Source organism: Panthera onca, chromosome B1 (genome assembly GCF_046562875.1).
Source record: "Panthera onca isolate mPanOnc1 chromosome B1, mPanOnc1 haplotype 2, whole genome shotgun sequence".
Taxonomy (NCBI): Eukaryota; Metazoa; Chordata; class Mammalia; order Carnivora; family Felidae; genus Panthera; species Panthera onca.
Window position 1 is genome coordinate 179,846,895 of NC_138342.1, and position 19,870 is coordinate 179,866,764.

At 36.7% G+C, this 19,870-nt stretch overlaps 1 protein-coding gene across 8 annotated transcripts in view; it reads right to left on the reverse strand.

The window, feature by feature from the left end:
• The window catches only part of DLC1 (DLC1 Rho GTPase activating protein), a 514,092-nt gene that overhangs the window by 417,244 nt on the left and 76,978 nt on the right, over positions 1 to 19,870 (reverse strand). Inside the window, exons 1-2 of one of the 8 annotated variants that reach the window (XM_060653091.3) lie at positions 6,885 to 7,253; positions 4,190 to 4,448 (exon numbers count right to left, since the gene is read on the reverse strand). The exons of 5 other annotated variants lie outside the window; for them this stretch is intronic. The gene's annotated coding sequence lies outside the window, so the exon portion shown is untranslated. Of the gene's footprint in view, positions 1 to 4,189; positions 4,449 to 6,884; positions 7,254 to 7,627; positions 8,028 to 19,870 lie in introns of those variants that run through there. 2 more of the 8 variants (XM_060653096.3, XM_060653092.3) reach the window with 2 other exon arrangements.

A 19,870-nucleotide genomic window follows, 5' to 3' on the forward strand; every position in this document is an offset into this window, starting at 1 on the left:
ATTTATGTCCATATGATTGGATGCAGATTTTCTTTCTTGAGTAGCAATCTGTGTCCCAATTCTTCACAAAATCATTATCCATCTACTTCCACATATTTTGTCAGATGTTGGAATTTACTCATTATGCCTCTTAGCTGTTTGTGGAAAACAAACTCGTATTGAAACTCTTTATTGGTAAATTGCTTCATGAAGCTTAAAATATTATATATGAGATAGCTACCATGCATTTAGGCTGTCTAGATATCATAAAAAATAGTATATTATAAAATAAACCACCTATAATGAACCACGCCAGCGGAATAAGCAGTACATTACTTTTTCCGAAAGACACATCCAAGCTTCCATCAGTTTTGGGCTTTAGAAGAAAACTGAAGAAGCAGGTACCCAATTTAAAAATATTCTTTTAATATTGACCTATTTTTCATGTGTATCTCAGTTTTCCTGAGCTTGGAAAATTTTTTCTTATTCTTAGCTTTCGGGGGCCAAAGATTCCAGGAGTTAAGTAAATGTGAAAATTAACTCTGTCAATTCACTAGAAGTCAGTCCATCATTTAAAAAAAAAAAAAAAAAGCAGATTTCTAAAATTATAAATTATTATTCCTGTGGTGCCCTATTTTTACCTTCAGGTTCCTGCTATGTAATTCAGCTTCAGTCATTTCTTTCCTTCCTTTCCTTCCTTCCTTCCTCCCCTTCCTCCCTCCCTCCCTCCCTCCCTCTCTCTCTCTCTCTCTCTCTCTTTCTTTCTTTCTTCCGCAGGGAGGGGCCCAGATACTGGCAGAGCGTGACTTACTACCACTTTAGAGTTTAGGTCAGCCAGGTCTGCTGATTCTCTTAATGTTTTCTTAAGTAACCCACAGGCAATTTGAGGAAATCGTGGAATACTTCATAATATGTTCCTGATATCACTAAGACCTTTTTGAGGATAACTGGTTTCCAAATGATCCCAGAATTAGGAAGATAAAAACAGAGAGGGAGGCAAACCGTAAGAGACTCTTAAATACAGAGAACTGAGGGTTGCTGGAGGGGTGTTGGGTGGGGGGGGGGGGGGATGGGCTAAATGGGTGATGGGCATTAAGAAGGGCATTTCTTGGGATGAGCACTGGGTGTTATTTGTAAGTGATGAATCACTAAATTCTGCATCTGAAACCATTATTACATTATATGGCAACTAACTTAGATTTAAATAAAATTTAAAAAATAATACATCATGGGGAATAATATTGCATCATGGATGCAGTATTTTCTAGATACATGTATTCTCTTTAGATTTGCCTATGTTTCAAAAGTACACAGTTTTCTCATTGATAGTGTTTCATCATATGCAGAATCCTTTGAGCATTTAGAACTATACCGTATCTTAGATGTCTCTGCAAATATATTAATGAATAATTAATCATTTGTTTTTGCCTTGATATTTTTTTTTCTACAGAATCCCTTATAACCAAAAAAGAGAGCCTTTGCTCTGAACTTGTTTCTGCTGCGATTTTTCATGCAATAGGAAATAGCTTAGAGTTAAATTTGATATCAAGAGCTTGGCTGCTATTTTTTTTTTTTTTTTTGAATGGCAAAACAGCATTTCTGTTCAACAAGGGACATGGATTATAATGCTTTATCATCAGCATGGTGAGATGTGTCTTTGCTTTAAGTGGCCACTTTCTATTTTTAGCTTTGCTATCATTTCTAAGAACCCTCTAACGGTAGACACAGTAATCGCTCACTGTAAATAAGAGATATGGCTACATCGACACAGGTGCTTAGATTGCTAGGTGACAACAGGAGACTGAGATGGCATTCATTCAAATAAGTACGATTTCCATGGAAATCGGAACATGAAATCATTGGGAATTTAGCTACTTCTGTTACGTCATATCCTGGCAGGGGTTTCTGCCTCTGATGTCAACTTTCCTGTCTGTATTTAATATGTACAATTCTCATTTTATTTTGTCATCTAACTATGTACAGTTGAACTTGTTTTTATTATCAAATGTCTTTTGGATACAGAATAGCAGGTGCATCGAAAACTTCTGATGGTCACTATAATAGTAACAGTAAAAAAAAGACTCCCATTTCCTAAGCATTTACTATGGGTCAGGTACTGTCCTTACACTATGTCCCTTGGCAATAATACGCACAAACACTCTAGGAAGTAGTTGCTATCATTGCCCTAATTTTATAGGGAGGAATTTTGGCAGGCCTCAGTCACTAGCTCAATGTCAAATGCCTATCGGTGGGCAGAAGTTATTATCTCCATTTTTTTGTGAAGGCAATATGGTTAAAGAACCATTTCTTTTTCTTGGTGATTGAGTTACCTAAATGTGTTCTTCAGTTTTCTCACTTGTGTAATGGGAATAATGAAAAATTGTTGAGGGTTAAATAATAAAATTAAGCTAAAATAATAATACTAAGCTAATGATATATGTAGAACACTTAACCCATTGCATACCGCAAGAACTCACTAGATGTTACGGGACGTAATGATGATACTAATGATGATGATGACGATGACGACTCCTTAATTTTTGATTGATCTTAGCTGCAGAATCCATGGCTGAGTAGGAGACGGAACTATCCCTTGCATTCCCATGCTATTTCAATATAGATGAGCAACTTGGCCAAAACGTGAAACACCATGAGTCTTTCTTTCTTGACTAGTTGACCTATGCTTTTTTAAACAAAGATTTATTTAAACCTTTTAAACAAAGATTTGCACTGTGTGCAAAACAATTTGCCCATATAAAATCTCATGTGATGCTCAACATGACCCAGTGATATAAGTGTTTTCATTCTCTGCCACATTTTACTAATAAACAGCAGAAACTCTAAGTAGTTATGGGATGTGCTACAAATCACAGAATATCAAGTGGCAAAGATGCAAATTAGAGCCAGTTTTCTGACTCTGCCCATGAGCTTTTCAGTTCTCCACCCCATTTAAATAGTGGAAAATGCACTAGTGCTCTGTCACTGGCTTCATGTAACTTTTCATTTTAAACTACTTCTGGATGCTCATGCTTCCTTCTGGTTTCTAACGAATTTGTTATGTCATCTTATGAGAATGTTGTTAACCTTTGGCCTCAGGCTCTGATGATTCTTGACAACCTCTTATTTTTCCTCCCCTGTAAAAATTATTCTATCATCACAGGATGTCTGGAAAATTAAAAAAAAAAAAAAGTCCCACAATTCCCATTCTTTATCACTGGTGTTTCTTTCCTTTCTTTCCTTGTTCCTATTTATTCCACAAATATTTATTGACAAATAGGTGCGGACACCATATGTTAAGTATTTTGTTAATTGCTGAGAATAAAAAGAAACATTAATTGAATTTCTAAACTTGCTTTGATCTTCCTACTTCCTTTCTCTCTCATTTCCATTACAGAACTTATTTTCCCTTTGAATTACTTCAATTGTATTGCTAAAATACTTTGTTAATTCATTCATACACAAAACATTTTTTACACATATAACTAATACAACAATTTTTTCTGCCCATCTATCTTAATTAATGAGAACAATCATATACATGCTGTTTAAATTGTCTCCCCCCCCCCCCTTTTTTTTGCATAGGAGTCCTTCTTTATTCAAGTTGACTTATATACTCTATAATCTACTGAATCAAAATCAACAATCTCTTTTTAAAAGTGGTCTCAAGGTCCACACTTTACCTTTATTCCGTTTAATTTAACTAAAAACTAAGTCCATCTATTTCTCAAAACTCTATGAACTGACTACCAATTTAATGCCAAAAGGGAACCATGGAAATAAAAGTTGCATTCCTATAACCACACCAAAGTCAGTCTGGAGTTGGACTTCTTTGTAAACTTGTTTGGTTAAAGTTGTAGGCATATGGGGCTTACTGTTCACATGGGGGAGGAAGGTACAACAGTCATGCCAACTCCTTCAAATCCAGAGGTTTTTACTTTTTCCTCATCCTCTTTAAATTCTCATGTACAATTATTGACATTTCTCTATTTTGATAATAAAATTCTCTGATCCAGGACTAGGTCATCTCTTCGGAAACCTGTTATACTGTAATGATTTCTACAGAGAGATTCTCATTGTAAGATAATACACCATTCATTTTCCAAGAAGAAACACGTAAGAGAAAAATAAAAGATTAATTTAAAACGTCCCCAATTTAAACTTGTTTAAAGCCAGTAAGACCCAATCCTCTATGAGTGAGATTAAAGCTTACCTAAGGTCTTTGTAGTGAGGTGGATGCTGTGGGCAGGTTTAAATGGGGTCAGGAAAATCGTCCTTTTAAATTATAATATCCTTAAGAAAAATATAAACTGATGCATTCTTTTTTTGCTAGGCTCCCTGCTAATCATGCAGTCAGTTGTATAAGCTACTGCTTTACTGAATTTATTCCTCATTCCAAGGATGTGCAGTATGGTGACACCAAAGTGTTGAATAGCATATCTTTTAAGTGTAATATCATCAGGAAATTCGATCTGGTTCATAAAAATGGAAAGAAAGGATCAGGACACACATTCCCTCCAAGAAATGGCATGTAGTAGAAATGACATATATTAGTTTTATAAGAGAGTTTCTTGCCTTGGAGAGTGCAGCGTTCAGCTTGCATGGCACCATATACTGTCACATATGAAGTAGGATACAGCTTAAGTAGCCAACTCTCTCATTTCACACTGCCCTGCTCAGACACTTATTTATATACTGTAAGAAATTCTACATTCTACAACTAAAGGACCTTGTAGCAGGCTCAGAGGAGATGTATGAACCAATTAAAGGATTGAAAATAAGCCATACAAGGCAAGATGAAAGCAAGTGGGCTTTATTTGGCCCACAAACGTACACTTACGTTTTCCATGTTTCCACAGAGGAAAAACCCATAAAACTGGAAATAGGCTACAGCAATAGAGATTTAGGTTAGATAAAAGAAAGAATGTCTGGGTACATGAGGTCCTTAGACCGGTTCTGATGTGGGGAATAAAAGCCCTGATCATTGCTGGTTGGGATAGATTTGTTATGATGCCATTTGAATACGAGGACATGAATCGGACAACTCCTTCCTAGCCCTATGCTTTTAAGAAACATCAGTTTAATATTAGTATAATTATTAGCATATGGATTTTCTTAGCATAAATAGGAAATATAACAAAATTGTCACCAACAAGTTACTCCATTGAAGGGTTAAAGGCATAAAAACGTTTGCATTTGAGAAAAGTTCATTACTTAGTGAATTTGATTCTTTTTTTTTAAGCCATGATTTTTTTCCCCCTCCCGGGTGGCAGTTTTAGGACTTTTTTATTTTTTAAAGAGGTGCTATAAGATTCTGTCTGAAAGTAGCCTTCTACTGGACATATTTCATACTTCACTGTGCATAATTATTATTACTTGAGAAGGTGACGTAGTGTAAAGATATCTGAATTACGAAGCAGGGTTCCTCTGTTATCTCTTCCCCTAGCTCGCAGTATGACCTTGGACAGGTCATGTTTGAGTGTCATTCCTCAGCTGTCTTGTGGAAACCTCAGGACAGTGCTTCAAGAAGTGATCTCTTATGAGATCTTTCCTTCCTTGAAATTCTTTTGGATTAGGAATTCAAATTGTGAATTGTTAAGAATTATGAATTCTTTTCAGTTATGATCATGAAATCATAATTTAGGTAAGTCAGCATTTTATTTTTAACATGCTTAACAATAGATTTTTTTAATACTTAAAGGTAATAACACATCTTATTTTGTTAATGAATAGTTAAAATTCACCAAGATAATTCATTCTAGCATAGAATTCAGTAAGTTAGCTAATGCAGCAAATGGTCACCTTGTACTGTGTGAAAGTTTAGAATTAAAACCCTTGATTTCTTATGATCCAACTGTCAAATGGCTCTCATCTTTCATTTGTTACGTTTGGTGGTCATTTAATTGATTTGGAGATAGGCCTGAATATTTATTCCCTTCACATGCCATCCCACATTGTTTCTTTAAAATAATTATTTTCATTTTTCAATCTTCAGAAATATAAATGTAACAGGATGCTATGCATTGCAAGTCCATTTTATTTCAGTCATTGCTAGATTTCTTACTTCCTATAGTACAGGCTTAAACATTTAAGATACCTTAAAGAGACTACAGCCCCACAGAAATCTAATTTTATGATTATATGAATTATGAATACATGAATACATGCTTGGTTTTTCATATGACTGTAGTGATTTCCAGCTGCCTTAAAATGATAATAACGAATGTCATTGTCATTCAGATTTATTTTAATTATTCACAAATATTCACACAAATATGACCTAGGCAGTGCATCTAGGAAAGTCCTTATAAACTAAGTCCAACTCTAATATTTAAAGTGTTCGAAAGGCAGATTAAATACTATTTAGGGTAGAAATAATTTTTGAAGTTTCGTGTGTTTACCTGTTTCTTAATGAAACATTTAAGTTGTACACTAGCAGCTTGAGCTGTGGTTGAAACCACAGAATATTCTCTGGAGATACATCATCAAGAAAAGTCACTCTGGTGCTATCTACTCTCCCTGTTGGCAAAAGAAGGGAAGATAAAAAGAAATCATTTACACCTCACACTTAAGTGTGAGAATATGTATTTGTTTTGCATTATGCCATCCAACAGGAAACCTGGTCTTATTCCTCAAAAAGTTAAGAGAAAAAGGGATTAAAATAACCTCTTCGCTCATGGAGGAAAAGAGTAAAATCTCTGTGGAGCCTGTTTTAGAATTGACATTGTGCTAAAACAATTTGACTCACAGTTCCTCCTCACTAAACATTTTCCACTTCTAACTTCACAGCTGAGCTCCACAACTTAGGAAATCACCGCTCAGTGCAAGATGCTAGCCTTTCTGTCAAACTTTCTGCCTCTTCAGAGATTGCCTCGACATACAAAGACAGAGAGTCCCCAGCGTCTTACCTAGACAACGAGGAGCTGAAACGCCCAGGCATGACATTGTTCAACGCTCAGGCTAGGCAAGAAGTCCGTCCCCGTTAGTTCCTCCAAAATATAAGTTCACGTTTTCGTGGTTGAGATCATGGCTCTATTCTAAGCAGTTTTACGCAGTGTGTGATTCTAACAAAAACACCCTCTGCAGCTGGAGGGAGCCTCAGTTAAAGCAGGAGTCTGTCAAGGCGTTCCTAGTGACTTCTGTCCACTAAATTCAGACTGATGTTTTGCGAAAGGGGCCTCCACAAGCAGGCCCAGATTGCCTGGGAAGCATTTCCTGCCTCTGAGCAGTGCATGTGAGAAAGAGTGCACGAAGCAGAGGGAGGGGGGCCGAGCACAGCCCGCCTGGGCGTTTTAGGAGTTCTGATTTTACACAGAACTGAAGTGAGTTTGTCAAAGCTCTTGAGGTGATTAGCTGGAGAGTCATAAAGTCGTAGAGTTTTCTCTATCCCACACTGCTGATGAATAAAAAAAAAAAAAAGGAAAGAAAACAGTTTTTTCCTTCCTCTACAGCATTTCCACTATATTGAATGCATGTGCACAACTTAATCCAAATACCTTTGCCGTTCTCCTCTCAAAAGATCTCTTGGGAGAGCAAGATGAATTTAGGTGTTTTAAAAACGGTAATCCCCTAAACGCAAAACTTTTTCTTTTTTTTTTTTTTTTTTTAACCCTACTTACAAGTTAAAATGCTACAGCCCTGCAGACTGTACCTGACAAGATCTGTGAGGATAATCCCGAGAAGCCAGGGGATAGAACGTTGCCTTCAAACGTCTCCAATCCCAGGAATCCTTCACAGAATTAAAGCAGTTTCTGTCATGGCACATGCAGCTTTGGCTCCAGTCAGAAGCCTCCAGTTACACGAGCGCAGGGCTGGGAGAGCAGGAGACAGACTCCATCTTGATCCCATTACAGTCTTGCTGACATTAAGTACTTGCAAGTTCTTGCATCCAGCATGACAGAGTCCCTGAATCACATCTCCAGAGCAGCTCACGGTATCTGCACCCTTTGTCCGACACAAATTTTGTGAACTCTCATCTGTTTATCTTTTCTGCTTTCTTGTGCCTCCACTGAACGACTTCCTCCTAGCCGCTTCAGGCTGGAAACTTGGACTACCATTTGGTTTTGATTAAAACCAGACGGCCAACTCTGGAGAATTTAGGGAACAAGCTAATGGAAACTGCAAATATGGCTTTAATTAGTGCATCAATTAATAATAGATGTTAGCTCGTCTTATAATAAGATGACACAAATATCAACGCAGAGGAAGCTCAAGTCCTTTCAGGAAAGAAGTGATACCAATTCTCATTCCTTTATGACCCAGAATTCTCTTTAGGGAAAGTGGAAGGAGAGGAGAGGGATGTGGCCTTAGGACATCCAGGTTGTGCAGAGGCCGGTGGAGCCGCTTTGTTGTTTATACCAGAGAAACAGGAAACAGTATCTCTGAGTTTAATTATCTTGCTTGGTTGAAATTGCTCTGTAATGTCTCCCTTCTACTTTATTTACAATAAGTGGATTCTCTTGTTATTTATGACCTAAGCATTTTTTTTTTTTTCTGTGACTAGCGATTACATCAATCTGATTATTGGGTCTACGTGCAGCTTACAAATTTCTAGAGATTTCCCATAATGGGAATTATGCGAACAAATCCAATTTCAATATGATAAATGAATAACATACAGAAAGGTACAAGAAACATTAAACTTTTTAGCCTTAAGAGTCACCCTGTACGTCTCTGACATTGTAAGGAGTTTTCATTGCTGGCTTCTGTTTCAGTTGGCTCTAACTTTTATAAAGACTGACAGATAACTAGATATCACAACGGCCATCTTTTTAGTATCCCCAGAGATAGTGGGTAGCTGATAACCTGAAGAAGTATGATGAGATAGCTACGATTTCTTTTCTTACTGGATAGATAACTAAAATCTCTCAGAAGTAATGCAAATCATGGACTATTAGAGAAATATGAAATAGCAAGACAAAAAGACTGCATATGAATTTAAAGATGAGAAGCATTCAAGTAAAAACATGTGGGCAGAAAAGTGTTAGGAGTTTATAGAAAAACATTAGTGATTTAAAAAATGAGCATTTAGATTCCTTTAATGTAACCTTCAACTACATGGCAAGAAGGAAGTCCATAATTTCATAAATCCTTTGAAGACTTACTATATTCATATTGAAAATACTTCCACCGAAATTATGCCCATTTACTCTTCCCAATAATCTTTTTGTGTGCTCTTATTTTTTTTAAGTTTATTTATTTTTGAGCGACAGACACACACACACACACACACACACACACACACACACACACAGTATTAGCTGGGGAAGGACAGAGAGAGAGAGAGAGGGAGACATAGAATCTGAAGTGGGCTCCACACTGTCAGCACAGAGCCTGACATGGGGCTCGAACTCACAAATCCCGAGATCATGACCTGAGCCGAAGTTGGAAGCTTAACCAGTTGAGCCACCCAGGCGCCCCAGTGTGTGCTCTTATTTTTATTTTAAATATAAAGCATTGGAAATTTGTGGAATTATTTTTCTCAGAATCACATGATGAAAAGTGACCAAGTGCACACCACAACTCAGATTTTCTGACTCCAGATTCTGTGTCTTTTCCATCCTCGGAGAGTTCCACTGCCTGTCTTGACTCACACTTACTTGCTGTATGAAATTAGGAAGACTGAAACTTTCTGAGTTTCAGATCCCCCTTTAAAAATAGAGACAGCCCTACATAACTCACAGATTGGAACACAGGATTCGCTTTATATACACATATATTTATAAATTTATATTTATTTCCCTCAGGAAAACACTGGAGCAGAATGGAATGGGAATTGATGTAAGTTTTTTCCTAAAATAACTTGTTTATCTCTATCTCTATCTCTGCCTCTGGGCTTCTGGTTTTCTAGTAGACAGTAGGCGCTCAATAAATATTACTACGCTAATTCTTAGCAAGCTTCTCCTCATGAGTGACATAATCCCCCCTTCATACAATTTTGTCTTGCCCTGTTTTCATTGGCCTGAGGAAACAACAAAACCCTATTCATATACATTTATAAATGCCTTTTTAGAGATCTAGACACTCTTAACAGTAATTTTCTCCTTAACGTTCTCTTCTCTAAACAAACAAGTCTTCATGCTTTATTCTATTATTAGAAGGATTACTTCCCAAATCTTTAATCACTCTTATTTATTTTTCATCCTTCAGTTGCCTGACTCCAAACAAATCTCAAAACTTATATTCTCATGAAGGCTTTACCAAATATGAGTATAAAGATAAATAATGAGATAATTTCCTAAATATTTAACATAGTGTCAGGCACACAGAAGTGGTCCAAAGTATTTGTCCCTTTCTCCTTTCTGCATGTAAATCTAAATACATCAGTTCCTTACACGTTTCCTTATTACTCTGAACTAGATCACTAATAAAATATGGTATAGAGGCCGTTAGAAAGCTGAAAATAGAGTATGAGCATAGGAGTCAGGCTCCAGAACTAACAATCATGATGACCCTGTGCAAGTTACGAAAGTCATGTGAGCCTCAGTTTTATAGCCTCTGGATCTAAGGATTTTTCAGAATTAGAGATGATAGTCCATGTAAAGCCATTGTGGCTGATGCAGTATTCATTTTTAACTAGAATTATTTTCACCCTTTATTGTCCTCTCTCATCCTTACTTTGCTCTCTGTGATAATTAAAAAAACAAACAAACAACTCATCAGTCTTTTGAACTCTGAATTAAATGTATGCATTTGGAACATTTTTACTGATGGAGGAATTATGTACTTATTTTTAATGTTTATTTATTTTTGAGAGAGAGAGAGAGAGAGAGGGAGAGGGGGAGAGGAGTAGGGCATAGAGAGAGGGAGACACAGAATCCGAAGCAGGCTCCAGGCTCTGAGCTGTCAGCATAGAGCCCGATGCGGGGCCCCAACTCATAAACTGTGATATTATGACCAGAGCCAATGTCAGATGTTTAACTGACTGAGCCACTCGGGCACCCCAACATTTTTTTTTAAGAAAAGAGAATAGCAGGGGTGCCTGGGTGACTCAGTCAATTAAGTGTCCAATTCCTGATCTCGGCTCCGGTCATGATCTCGAGGTTTGTGGGTTCAAACCCCACACTGGGAATCTGTTTCTCCCTCACTCTCTGCCCCTCCTCTGCTCTCTCTCTCTGTGTCTCTTTCTCAAAATAAATAAATTAAAAAAAAGGGAAGAATAAGGAATAGAAGTGATTGTGAAGATCAACTTTCTTCCCAGGTACTAGGACGAAATAATACACACTGGCTATGACTGGCCAATTCCCAGGTGTCTTCATGAACTCTGCACCTCAACTTCTTTTACGGGGTTGCTCAAGGACTCTCATGTAGTCCAACAACCCCTCAGCTGTGCAAAGCCAGATCTATCCTGTGCAAAGAATGTTTTACTCTTTGTAACTTGAGTAGCAAGCATCATTAGTTCAGCACCCACATTTATCATTTGTCACATTGTGAGTGCAAGTAAAGTTTGATTCTTTCCATTTTTAGGAAGGAATAGCATCATTAGAATGGCAAACTCATAATTAATACATAGATAGAGGGAATGAATGTCTTTAAAGCACTTCAGAAGTATTCACACATATGCACTTAGTGTGATAAATGTAGGAGCACTTTGTCTATGAAAATCAGTCCTCTAAAATCTGTATTTAACAACGTTGCCTGCGGCTTATTAGAGTTATCACATGTATGTCAAAGCAGTAAAACAATATATTCAAGATTTCTAATTAAGTTTTAAAGTATTTAAAATTTTTTTTAAAGTTTATTTATTTTTGAGAGAGAGAGAGAGACAGAGTGTGAGCAGGGGAGGGGCAGAGAGAAAGGGAGACAGAATCTAAAGCAGGCTCCACGCCCTGAGCTGTCAGCACAGAGCAGGACACGGGGCTCAAACTCATGAGCTGTAAGACCATGACCTAAGCCAAAGTCAGATGCTTAACTGACTGAGCCACTCAGGCACTCCTAAAGCGTTTTTCTACATGTGCTTTTTCCAATAGTTCATTTTGATAGACATACACCCACTTAGGAAAAAAAATACAGTTTTGTGGTTTGCATCTAATAATACACATGTACATTAGGGTTTTTTTTTTTTTAAATCAATCTTGTCAAACTTGTGTCAAACTCACTTTCACTAAACATTTAGCATTAATCCATAAATATTTATTAAAGGAACACAATTAAGTTTGATGATAAACTAACCAAAGGATCTGTCATATAAATTCTCCAAAACTAATTGTACCTGTCTCTTGGATGATTATGTTCATTATTTCCCTTCATTGAAAATTATTACAACCCAAGAATAATTATAAAGAAAAAAGTATCTTGATAAATTGCAAATAGCTTACACAATAATCTGAGCAAGTATTAAAAAATTATAGTTTGCACAAACGCAATAGTGTATATGGTTTTAGAAACTGACAATTCTCCCTGTCTGTCCAGTAGGGCCAGGATGCTGTCAGAAGCATGAAGATCCCAAGCCACCCATGACTTGTTTCAGAGAGGTCTGGGTGTGTCCAGCCAGTAGAGGCTAAGGTTGTTTCTATGTCACACAAGGAATTTGTTCCATGTGAAAACATAAGCTAACATCACCATGCAGCACGCTTCAGCATCCTTGCGAAGCATCATAATAACATCCTCATTTCATGGCCAAAAATGTCTCTATATCTTCAGCCAATTCAAAAAATGTTCCTCTTCACTTTGGGCCTGGAGTTCACACTCTCTTCTAGCTTCTCTTACAGTTCTTTCAAATGAGGCCACACATTGTCTCTTACCTGCTCTGTGCACCTGGGAAAGAGGTGAAAGTGCCTGTGTCCAGGTGTCTTCTCTGGGATAAAATCTATGATCCACTTAAAACTCTGTCCGTGGAGAGTCACTCTACCTTACACTGTACCCCATACTCTAGAGTAGAGGCCACATTCCCACCACTGTGAGAATGAGGGGGGGTCATGAAGTTGTTACAAAGGCTTATGTCCTTGAAGGAATATGCCTTCCATTTCTATTAAATATACTTTTTATATTTTCTCCTTTAAAATAGAACTATTTGTGGGGAACCTGGGTGGCTCAGTCAGCTGGGTGTCCGACTCTTGGTTTCGGCTCAGGTCATGATTTCATGGCTCATGTGTTTGAGCCCTGCATCAAGCTCTGGGCTGACGGTGTGGATGGAGCTTGCTTGGGATTCTCTCTCTCTCCCTTTCTCTGCTCCTCCCCTGCTTATGCTCTCTCTTTCAAAATAAATAACTTTTAAAGTAGAACCATTTGAGAGCCTCTGTATATACAAGTAAATATACTTAATATCTATCCACACATTCAACTAATATTTCTTTGTATTTATTATATTCACGGTACTGTTATGTACTTGGGATGCATCATTAAAAACAACCAGATTAAAAAGAAATGAAATAGAACAAACAATTCTAAAATTTGTATGGAACCAGAAACCCCCCCACAAATAGCCAAAGTAGTGTTGAAAAAGAAAACCAAAGCTGGAGACATTACAATTCCAGACTTCAAGCTGTATTACAAAGCTGTAATCACCAAGACAGGATGGTACTACCACAAAAACAGACACATAGACCAATGGAACAGAATAGAGAACCCAGAAATAGACCCACAAATGTATGGCCAACTAATCTTTGACAAAGCAGAAAAGAATATCCAATGGAATAAAGACAGTCTCTTCAGCAAGTGGTGCTGGGAAAACTGGATAGCCACATGGAGTAAAATGAACTTGGGCCACTTTGTTACACCATACACAAAAATAAACTCAACATGGATGAAAGACATAAATGTAAGACAGGAAACTATCAAAATCCTAGAGCAGAAAATAGGCAACGACTTCTTTGATCCCAGCCACAGCAACTTCTTACTTGATGTGTCTCCAGAGGCAAGGGAAACAAAAGCAAAAATAAACTATTGAGACCTCATCAAGATAAAAGTCTCCTGCACAGTGAAGGAAACAATCAGCAAAACTAAAAGGCACACTATGGAATGGGAGAAGATATTTGCAAATGACATAGCAGATAAAGGGTTAGTATCCAAAAATCTATAAAGAACTTATCAAGCTCAACACCTAAAAAGCAAATAATCCAGTGCAGAAATGGGCAAAAGACATGAACAGACACTTTTCCAAAAAAAAAGACATACAGATGTCAGACACATGAAAAGATGCTCACCATCACTCATCATGAGGGAAATATAAATCAAAACCACAATGAGATGCCACTTCACACCTGTCAGAATGGCTAAAATTAACAACTCAAGAAACAACAGATGTCGGTGAGGATGAGGAGAAAGGAGAACCTTTTTGCACAGCTGGTGGGAATGCAAACTGGTGCAGCCACTCTGGAAAACAATATGGAGGCTCCTCAAAAAATTGAAAATAGAACTACCCTATGATGCAGCAATTTCACTACTAGGTATTTATCCAAAGGATACAGGAGTGCTGGTTCAAAGGGGCACATGCACCCCAATGTTTACAGCAGTGCTATCGACAATAGCAAAATTATGGAAAGAGCAAAACTGTCCATCGACTGATGAATGGATAAAGAAAATGTGGTATATATATGTACCATGGAATATTACTCAGTGATCAAAAAGAATAAAATCTTGTCATTTGCAACAATGTGGATGGAACTAGAGTGTATTATGCTAAGTGAAATAAGTCGTTCAAAGAAAAACATATCATATGATTTCACTCATGTGGAATGTAGGAAACAAAACAGATGAACATAGGAAAATGGAAGTAAAAATATAAAAACAGAGAGGGAGGCAAACCTCTTAAATACAGAGAACAAACTAAGGGTTGCTGGAGGGGTGTTGGTAGAGGATGGGCTAAAGTGATGAATTATTAAATTCTATTCATGAAATCATTAGTACCCTATATGTTAACTAAGTTGGTTTTAAATTTAAAAAAAAACATAATAAAGAAAAAGAAATGAAAGAACTTTCCCCTCAAGGAGTTTAAATGGGAGGTAGGGGACTGGTAATCAACAATAAAAATAAGTAAAGTATGTAGTATATGGATAATTACTGGGGAGAACAGAAAATGTAAAGCATGATAAAGAATATGGGGCGGGGGGTGGGGGGGCGCCTGGGCTCAGTTGGTTAGGCATCTGACTTTGGCTCAGGTCATGAGCTCATGGCTTGTGAGTTCGAGCTCCACGTCTCTGTGCTGACAGCTCAGAGCCTAGAGTCTGCTTCGGATTCTGTGTCCCTCTCTCTCTCTGCCCCTCCCCCATTCATGCATGCTCTTGTGCATGTGTTCTCTCTCTCTCTCTCAAAAATAAACATTAAAAAAATTAAAAAAAAAAGAATATGGGGAATGAGGGTTGAGGGATGATCACGTTCCAGAATTAAATAAGAGATATCAGGGTAGGTCTCACCAAGGGACTTTCTAGTAAAGATTTTTAGAAGATGAAGGAGATGACTATACAGGTATCGGGATCACAGAGTTTCAGGTGGAATAAACAGGTCCTAAGGAAGAATGTGCCTGGCTATTTCCAAAAATAGCAAGGTGATCAATATGGATGAAGGAGAAAGGGGTAGAGAGCTAGAAGATGCACTCAAGGAGGTAAGGAGGAACAGGTTAAATAGTATCTTCAAAGGACTTTGGCTTTGAGGGACTGAAAAATGGAGTCCTTGTCAGATTTTGAGCAGAGGAGTGGTAAGGTCTGCTTTACATTATAATATGGTCACTCTGGCTGGTGTTGTAAGAATAGGCTGAAAGGGATAGAGGGCCAAAGCAGGGAGGCCAGTTAGGAGGTCACTACGGGGGGTGATCCAGGTGAGAGACATGGTAGGTGGCTCAAATGAAGGTGAGAAAGGTCAGGTGTAAAATTTTTCTTTGGTATTTAGTGGCAAGAGTGTTTCCTAAGGAATTAAACTTGCTGCATGAGAAGAAAAGAAGAGATGAAAAAACCTCTTGAGCAATTCAAGGATAAAGTTGCCATCATATGAGTAAGAGAAGGCTCTCAGTGGAGTAAATTTTATATCATATGGAGAAGAATTTTTTTTCCCAATATATGAAATTTATTGTCAAGTTGGTTTCCATACAACACCCAGTGCTCATCCCAAAAGGTGCCCTCCTCAATACCCATCCCCCACCCTCCCCTCCCTCCCACCCCCCATCAACCCTCAGTTTGTTCTCAGTTTTTAACAGTCTCTTATGCTTTGGCTCTATGGAGAAGAATTTTAATTTTAGATGTATTACATCTGAGATGCTTATTAAACTTTTCTAATAGAAACGCCAAGGATCCAATTGGATATATGAATTCTAGTTCGGAAGAGAGGTCTAGCTGGAGAAATAAATTTGCAAGTCTTGAACTGCATATTTAAAGTCTATAATTTCATTGGTTTTGATAAATGCATATTCCTGTAATACGATCGCCACCATCAAAATAATGAAACATCATATTCATCACCTCCAACTTTCCTTGTGCCTGTCTATCACCCAATCCTTTTGCTCCTTTCTCCGACCCCCCCCCCCCGACCACCAAGCAACAACAGATTCTCTTTCTGACATTGCAGATTAGTTTAAATTTTCTAGATATTTATCTACACGAAATCATCTGTATGTATTTTCTTCTGGATTCTTAGCATAATTATTTGAGATCCATCCATGTTGTTGCACGTATCAATGGTCCATTCCTCTTCATTGATGAGTAGCATTACATTATAAGGATATAGCATTCACAGTTTATCCACTCATCTGTCAATGTACATTTGGGACAATATCATTGGGACAAAATTATTTGACTATTACAAACAAAACTGTTATAAACATTCACGTACAAGTCTTTGTATGCATATATGCTTTTATTTCCTAGGAGCGAGTGGTAGATTCATTTGACAGGCGTATTTTTAAATTTTAGGAACTGACAAACTGTTTTCTAAGGTAGATGCTCCATTTTATATTTCCATCAGAAGTTTCTGTTGTTCCACATTGCATGCTGACAATGGGATGATTAATTCTAGCCACTCTGATAGATGTATAGCTGTATCTCCTTAGCATTTTCCTAGTGACTGATGCTTATTTATCACCAGCATGTCTTCAATGAAATGTTTGTTCAAATATTTTGTCCAGTAAAAATTTTTGATTTGTTGCTTTCCTTATGACTGAGTTGTGAGAGATCTCTGTGTATTCTGCATACAAGTCCTTTATCAAGTAACTGAAAATATTTTTTTCCCAGTCTAGATTGTCTTTCATTTTTAATAGTAACTTTTGGGAAGAAGAAATTCCTAATTTTGATAAATTAAAAAGTTATCAGGTTTTTTCTTTTATAGATTGTGTTTCTGGTCTCACGGCAAGGAAATTAGTTTTCTTGATATCGCAAATATTTTCTTCTATACTTTAAGCTAGAAGTTTTATGATTTTAGATTTTATATATAGGGTCTTTGCTACATTTAAAGTTAATTTGTCTCTATCTCTCTCCCTCCCTCTCTGCCCCTCCCACACGTGCACACACAAGCTCTCTCTCTCAAAATAAATAAGTAAAACTTTTAAAAAACAATTAAAAAATAAAGTTACATGGCGAGAGTATGATCAATGGTTTTTTTTTTCTTTTTATAATATGGATATCCAATTATTCTAGCACCATTTGTGACAATCCTTTTCCACAGAAGGTCTTTGTCACTTTAACAAGAATTAATTGACCAAATATGTGTGGTTCAATATCTAGACTCTATTAAGTCCCATTGATCTATTTGTCCATCTTTCAGAATACCACATACCATTGATTATAGTAACTTTCCAGCAAGTTTTTAAATCCATTATTGTAAATATTGCTACTTGTTCTTTTTAAAAGTCGTTTTGGATTAGCTAGACCATTGCATTTCCACATGAATTTTAGAAGCACCTTGTTCATTTCTACAAACAAACAAACAAACAAACAAACAAACAAACAAAAGCAAAGAGCAAGCCTGTTGGGATCTTGATCAATTTAGTATTTAAAACAAATGAGAAAGAATTAACCTCTTAATAATATTGAGTCTTCTTTTCCATGAACACAATGTATCTCAAACCTTAGATTTTTAATTTCTCTTGTCAGTGTTTTGTACTTTTGTCTGTAATAGTCTTGCACATTTTTGCCAGATTTATCTATATGATGCTATTGTAAATGATGTCTTAAAAAATTTCCGGGGCGCCTGGGTGGCTCGGTCAGTTAAGCGTCTGACTTCGCCTCAGGTCATGATCTCACAGTTCGTGAGTTCGAGCCCCGCGTTGGGCTCTGTGCTGACAGCTCAGAGCCTGGAGCCTGCTTCACATTCTGTGTCTCCCTCTCTCTCTGCCCCTTCCCTGCTCATGCTCTGTCTCTCTCTGTCTCAAAAATAAATAAACATTTAAAAAAAAAAAAATTTCCATTTCCAATTGTTTATCACTGTTATAGAGAACACAACTCATTTGTATATATTGACTAGTATCCTGCAAACTTGCAAAACTCATTAACTAGACCTGGTAGCTTTTTTGAAGATCCCTAAGATTTTCGAAATAAGTCATCATGTTGTATGTGAATGAAGACACTTTTGCTTGTTCTTTTCCAATCTGAATGCTTTTAATTTCTTTTTTGTTTTTGTTGCTTTATTCCATGGGCTAGAATCTGCGCTGCAATACTGAATAACATAGGTGAAGTGGACATTCCTGCCTTTTCTTGAATCTAAGGGAAAAAGCATTTGTTTTTTTATCATTAATTATGATATTAGCTGCAAAGTATTTTTGTAGATGCCTTTATCAGGGTGAGGAAGTTCCCTCTATTCCAGTGGTTCTTAACTGGAAGTTATTTTGTTCCCCAGGGATATTTGGAGATGTTTGAAAATATTTCTGGTCACCACAACAGGGGAAGTGATGCTCTTGACTGCAAAACATACTGTAATGCACAAGACAGCTTCCCACAACAAATAATTACTGGACCCAGAATATTGACGATGTTGATGTTGAAAAACCCTGACCTGCTCTATTTCTAGTATGTTGAGAGTATTTTTTAATCAGTAAAGATATTGGGATCCCTTCCCCCCAATTTTTTCTGAATAAGATTTTTCTTTTTTAGTATGTATAAAGTTTTTCTTTTTTTAGTCTGTTAATAATGGCACATTTCATTGATGTTCCAATGTTAAAAGAATCTTGCATTCCTAGGGCACTTTGTCATGGTGTGTAATTATCTTTTATATGATGTATATTTTATATGATGTATTATGTTTTATATATTATTGAATTAAAGTTGCTAATATTTTATTCAGAATGTTTGCATCCTATGTCTAAAAGAAACAATGGCTTGTTGTCTTGTTATCTTTGCTATTGATTTCTAATTTAATTCCATTATGGCTGGAAAACATAGTATGGATAACTTGAATTTTTTAATGTATTGAGACTTCTTTTGTGGCTAAAACGATGGTCCATTTTGGTAAATACCTTCAAAAAGGATGTGTATTATTTTTTCTTATAATGTTTTCATAAATGAAGTATCTGATCAAGGTCCAGAGAATTGAAAAAATATTCCCCACTATCATCCAAGAAGGAAGAAATAGCATCATTTATTTATAAACTGGAGACATATCTTTAGATAACCCTTAGTTCCAATGGATTCCCACTGAGCAACCTAATATTTCCTGGAATAGAGGTTACTCTGCTCCTAGAATTTTTAAATATTACCCAGTTTAAACTCTTCATATCAGTAGGATAATAATTTATATTTGAAATAAATATCAAGCAAATATTAGTCAAATGTTTGAAAATGGAATTCAGCCAGTTTTTAAGTGTAAACAAATCCATGCATATGCCTATTTGGGCATCCAATAGAAATCATTATTTTACTTATCAATTATCAGCCTTGATAGAAGTGGCATACTAACCATTAAAAATAAAGAACACAATTAGAACTGTCCTTTAATGAAATGACATAAACAATTATTAAACTCTTGGAAATTTTTA